The sequence below is a fragment of the Hyaena hyaena genome, unplaced genomic scaffold (genome assembly GCF_003009895.1).
Source record: "Hyaena hyaena isolate Hyena2069 unplaced genomic scaffold, ASM300989v1 scaffold_77, whole genome shotgun sequence".
NCBI lineage: Eukaryota > Metazoa > Chordata > Mammalia > Carnivora > Hyaenidae > Hyaena > Hyaena hyaena.
Window position 1 is genome coordinate 2,882,453 of NW_024080708.1, and position 5,619 is coordinate 2,888,071.

The 5,619-nt window shown below is 55.0% G+C and overlaps 1 long non-coding RNA gene across 1 annotated transcript; it reads left to right on the forward strand.

Moving 5' to 3' along the window:
- The first annotated feature begins 2,087 nt into the window (after window positions 1-2,087).
- Window positions 2,088-3,327, forward strand: LOC120232676. Its single transcript, XR_005528619.1, has 2 exons — window positions 2,088-2,165; window positions 3,124-3,327. It is a non-coding gene; the product is annotated as an uncharacterized LOC120232676 (long non-coding RNA).
- The last annotated feature ends 2,292 nt before the right edge of the window (window positions 3,328-5,619 follow it).

Sequence of the window (5,619 nt, forward strand, 5' to 3'; positions counted from 1 at the left end):
AGAGAGAGAGGGAGTCACAGACTGAAACAGGCTCCAGGCTCTGAGCTGGCAGCCAGCACAGAGCCCGACGCGGGGCTCGAACCCACGAACCGCGAGATCATGACCTCAGCGAAAGTCGGACGCTTAACCGACTAAGCCACCCAGGCGCCCCTACTTCAACTCTTTTGAACGGCTCCCCATCATCCACCATCCAAACACCTCACGTTACTGTTCAAGGTCCTTCATGCCTTACCCTGATTTGAACTTCCTATGGTTCCCAAACACACACCATGGGCTTTCCTGCCTCCATGCATTCGTGCCTGTGGTTCCCTTGCCAGGAATGCCCTTACCCTCCCCCTAAGGAGGCATAACCTCTGCTATAATTTATCCAACATCCCATTTCCCAAATTCTGTTCATCCCTGCACCTCTGGAAGCACTTTGCACCCTGTATGTGCTTTGTCCATTGCACAACTCACGTTCCTCTGTCAATACCCATACACACTGGAACTCCCTAGCTAGACTGTGACCTCCATGAGGGCAGAAACATTATGCTATTCATCTCTAGATCCTTACAGTGGAAACAGATCCTGGCTCAAAATGGATGCCAACCAAACAGAACTACATGAGGTTCGGTCCAGAAACTGCCTTTTAGGAGCTCACAATCTTGTGACAGAGTAAATCAACCATTGATCAGCCAACCTACATTTACTGAGGTCCCACCACCCGATGGGGGGGAGGAAGAAGGAAGTGAAAAGAATGAGGCCTCATGCCTCGGGGCAGTCAAGAAGATACACCGTCCATAGATCAGCAGGTCGCAATGTAAAACACGACACAGCCAAATGTTAGGTGGCACAGTGGGATGCATCAAGAGCCCAGGAGAACGGGGAGTGACTTGCATCGTGGAGGAAGTTGAGGGGGGAAAAAGATGAGAACACGGGTGGGAAATGTAAATAGCATTACTGGATGGCAGTGAGAGAATGGTCTGGGCAACATCTTGGGATAGAGGGGTGGATGGTCTGGAAGAGGGAGGGCCCAGGGGCAAAGGAATCCGTCTGGATGCTGGTGACTCCTTCCAAGAGATGAGAAGGACCTCACGTACAGCTATTATCAGGAATAATGGATACGTGGCTGGAGCAGCGTTTTCCAGATTTCACAGATAAAAATACAGGACACAGTGCAAAAGACATACTTAAACTGAAATATGATTTGTTGGATATCCGAAAGTCAAATTTAGCTGGGCCTCCCCGCATTTTCTCAGGTATCCCTACACTGGTGGAGAGCAAGTCTGAGCCAAACCACAAAGGCCTCGAATGCCATGCCAAAAGGTTTACCCTCTCTGCTGCCCCTGAGAGTAATGAGGAGCCACTGATGGGTTTTATTTAGCTTGAGGACGGACATAATCAGATATGCGCTTTGGAAAGATGGCTCAGGTTGTGGCAAGGAAAGGGGATGGGGGAGCAGCTAGAGGCTGTGACAGCAATTCAGGGGACAGAGGACCAAGGCCTGGGTCACGATGGAGGCAGTGAGCGTAGAGGAGGAAGGCGAGGGGCACCCTGGTGACGCTTAGCGAGAAGAGCTTGAGCAGCTGCCATAGAAGAGACCTCTCCCAGCCTCTTCCCTGGCTGGTCAGTTTCGCACACTTCCCTTTCCCCTTGGGCTCCGGCGCCGGTCCAGAGCACACAGTGTTCTCCCAAACAGATGCATGCATTCTGGTCCCGGTGATTCACTGCCCCTGGCTAGAAGGGCCTGCCTGCTGGGGCAAGGACCAGGCAACCCCTAAGAACATTCCACAGGGCCCCCTGTGCAAACCATTACCGAAAGGTTCCCGTCAGGGAAAACAGCAGGTGTCTAAACAGTGCTGCCTTTTCTGGGGGTGATTTTTAGCACAGCTGATGAAAGAGATGGCCTCATCGTGGTGCTACTGGCCGGGAGGGACATCTAGAACACTCCCCTAGCTCGAGCCTCGCACTCCTTGGGGATGCAAGAGCCAAGAAGGCAGAGGCTGCTTCTGCGTGCTGATTTGTTCCACTCCAGCCCAGACACTGGTGCCAACATCAAGTCCCACCCCTATCCCGTGAGCCTCGAGGCTGCACGTGGATCCACACGGGGCTCAGGCAGGGACCAGAGGCTGACAGCAGAGAAGGGCTCTTCTCCACATGCTGCAGAGCTGGGCACAGAGGATGGGGTGAGAATTTCCCCATGATCCCTGCTGCCTTTCCCAGGTTCTGTGGGATGCAGCAGTCCCTCAGGGCCTGGGGTGGAGTGGCCAGAACCTTCCTTGGTAACCTCGGAGGCCTTTATGCTATTGGTAGGGAGGCTGTCTAGTTAAGGGCAGTGGCTCTAAACACAGATGGAGCTGAGTTCTTGGCCTCACTCTCCCCATACTAGCTGCGGGCCTTGGACAAGTTATTTAACATTCTCTGCGCCTAGATTTCCACTACCAAGGTGTAAAATGGTGGTAATCAGGGCGCTCGAGGCGACTAAGTGAGATTATCCATATAAAGCACTTAGCCTTGTGTTTGACACTTAGACACCATTTACTACATGCTACCTAGTAGAATTGTGCCCCTTTGATTTTATGCCCTCTCTGTTCTCCCTCACCCCTCATCAGATTCTCTTCCCCAAGGTCACAGCCCGGGACCATCCCTTCAGGCCACCATTGCCTGGCGACGGACCTCCTGCCCCCAAAGATCCTTCTCTGAGGAACTCAGTCCTTGCTCCACAGATGACGGTTCTCTGGGGCCTCTCGTCCTAATCAGAGCCATTTGCCCTCTATACCGCAGCCTTTTGCCTTTTATCTCTTGTGTCAGTGTTGGAGAAGGAGCCACAGGCGGAGGGCAGAGAGCAGGGGCAGAGAGCAAGCTGGCTCGGTCTGGTGGGGCAGAGGAGATGCTGAGACTCTGTCCTGCCAGCGCTTTTTCAGTGTGGGGACACAGCCGCCACCAAGGGACTGAGCTTTCTGAGAATGCCCACCCCTGCTCCAGCGCCCCAAAGCCCCCTCCCCAGCAGCCTCTCGGAGCGCGTGGCTCGGTGGGAGGAAGGAGAAGGAAGGAGCAAGAAGTTCCAAGAGCTCAAAAGCCCACCCCCCCTCCACGGCCCTTCCTGCGCCGCCCCCCACCTCGTATTTCGCTGCTCTCTTGCAGGAGCTCCTTGTGGCCCGATTCGCACCACACACCGAAAACCCTGGCGGACAAAGCTGGTCTTGAAAGGAGAAGGGGACCTGGAGAGCCAAGCAGCGACCCCCCACCACACGCGTCTGCTTGTTCTCCAAACTGCAAGAGGTCCCCAGAGGCGCTTCCGTGCCCCTGCGGCCTCCTAGGAATTATAAAAAGCAAGTGTGAAAATGTCCCCGGTGCTGAAGGGAGCAGTACTTCTTAGACAATCGAGCCGATCTGACCAGCTTTTCCCCAGCTTTACGAAAACGCAGATTTCCCTGTCACACATCATCCTTTCCAACTCGGGGGCGGGGGGGGGGGTGGCGGGAGGCAAGCAAGCCCTTGAGAAAAAGAAGGCACACATAGCTGTATTCAAGCCGACTGCATGGAGAAAATAAGTAGTCAGAGGGCGGGGCCGGGGAGGGGGAATAGAGATGTTCTGCTTCGAACATCTGGGAAGTGGTATCGGCCCTGTAAAAACGAGGCTGGCTGGGGGGCCTTTCCATTGGCCTTGCCCAGCTGTCTTCCTCCCACTCAGTTAGAACGAAATGTTCTTTTTGTGGTTATAACCTCTTTTCACTTGGAATGACTTGCCCACGTCTGGACCTTGCTCAGGGCCTCGGCTCCGAGAGCGGCTTGCACGCAATAATGAATTACCCAGTGAGCCCCGGGGGCAGGTCTCCGCCCCGGGCCCGCCCACTGTCTTCCCCGCCCTCTGGCCTCGGCCCTTTGGAAGAGTCGCGGCAGTTGGCTCGCGGGCGACTCCCAAGCCCGGGCAGATCGGCGGCACTCGCCTCGCCTCACCCTCCCCTGTGAGCACAAGTCTTCCCACGCGCTGCGGCCCCGGGAAGCGGGGAAGCCGGAGGGCGTGTGGGCTGCCTTGCGGCCGCCAGACAAGGGCGTGGCGGGGAGGGTGGCCAGGGCGGCGGCGGCGGCGGCGGCGGGGCTACCCTGCCTGGGCTCCCGGGGAGTACCAGGCTGACTTACCGGAGGCACCCGGGAAGATCGGAGTTCTTTAGACTTTCCAAAAGCCTCTGACAAATGCCCTGGCCCAAACTCGTCCAAAGAAACAGAACAGCATCCACCAGCAAGGGACTTGGGGACGGGTGAGGGAGGCAACGTTTGGCTTCAGAAACTTGAGGACTAGGGTGGGATTAAGGCGGTGGGCAGGGCCGGGCCGGCTTGGCAGAGGCCCGGGAAGCCGAGCTTCCGGGGTTTGGAGCCCAGTCTGGGGTCAAATGCCTTGGGCGCACCAGGGCAGGTGAAGGAAAAGGGGACCGTGGCCAGGATGTGAGGCAGCAGTGGTTCTCTAGTTTGGCTGCAAAGTAGAATCGCGGGGGCGGGGGGGGGGGGTAGTTCCCCAAATCCTGATGCCCAGGGCCTCATCCCAGATTAATGTTATCAGAATCCCTGGGGGGTGGGATCCAGGCCTGAGTAGTTTTAAAAACTCCCCAGGTCAGGGGCGCCTGGGTGGCTTAGTCGGTTAAGCGTCCGACTTTCGCTTAGGTCATGATCTCGCGGTTCGTGGGTTCGAGCCCCGCGTCGGGCTCTGTGCCCACTGCCATCTCAGAGCCTGGAGCCTGTTTCAGAGTCTGTCACTCCCTCTCTCTCTGACCCTCCCCCTGCTCACGCTGTCTCTCTCTGTCTCCCAGAAATAAATAAAACATTTAAAAACATAAAAAGAAAAAAAGACCTCCCCAGGTGGTTCCAAGGTGCAGTAGCAGCTGAAAAACGGCGGTTACAAGAGCTGCACAGAGCTGGTCCCAGGACCTGCCGTCTGGAGCATACCAAGGAGCTCCTTAGAAAGGCAGAATTTCTAGCCCCACCTCAGCCCTACTGGATCAGCATCTGCTTTTTTTTTTTTTTTTTGGTTAATGTTTATTTCCTTGTCTTTGAGCGAGAGACAGCACAAGTGAGGGAGGGGCAGAGAGAGAGGGAGACACAGAATTGGAAGCAGGCTCCAGGCACTGAGCTGTCAGCATAGAGCCCCACCAACCGCCCCCACCAACCTTGAGATCATGACCTGAGCCTGAGTCGGATTCTTAACCCACTGAGCCACCCAGACACCCCCAGCATCTGCATTTTTAAAGTAACAGTTTTACTAACATATGATTCACATGCCACAAAATACACTCTTTTGAGATGTACAATTCAGTGGTTTTTACCATCTTGTGCAACTACCACCTCTATCTATCTACCTGGTTTCATTTCCATCACCCCCAAAAGAAACCCCATACCGATTTAGCAATATGAGTCTGCATCCCCCCCCCTCCCTCCAGCCATGGGAAATCACTACTTTCCGTGTCTGTGGATTTGCCCTTTAAGGATATTAGCATCTGCATTGAACAGAATGCCTCTGCCTGTCTGTCACAGTCTGAGGAGCACCAGTGTGAGACGTTCTCAAAGAATCAGCCCTCACTCCCCTCCCACACTTGTCATGCAGACATGTGGGTCCAGAGTTGCTGGATTTTCTGCTTTTTTAAG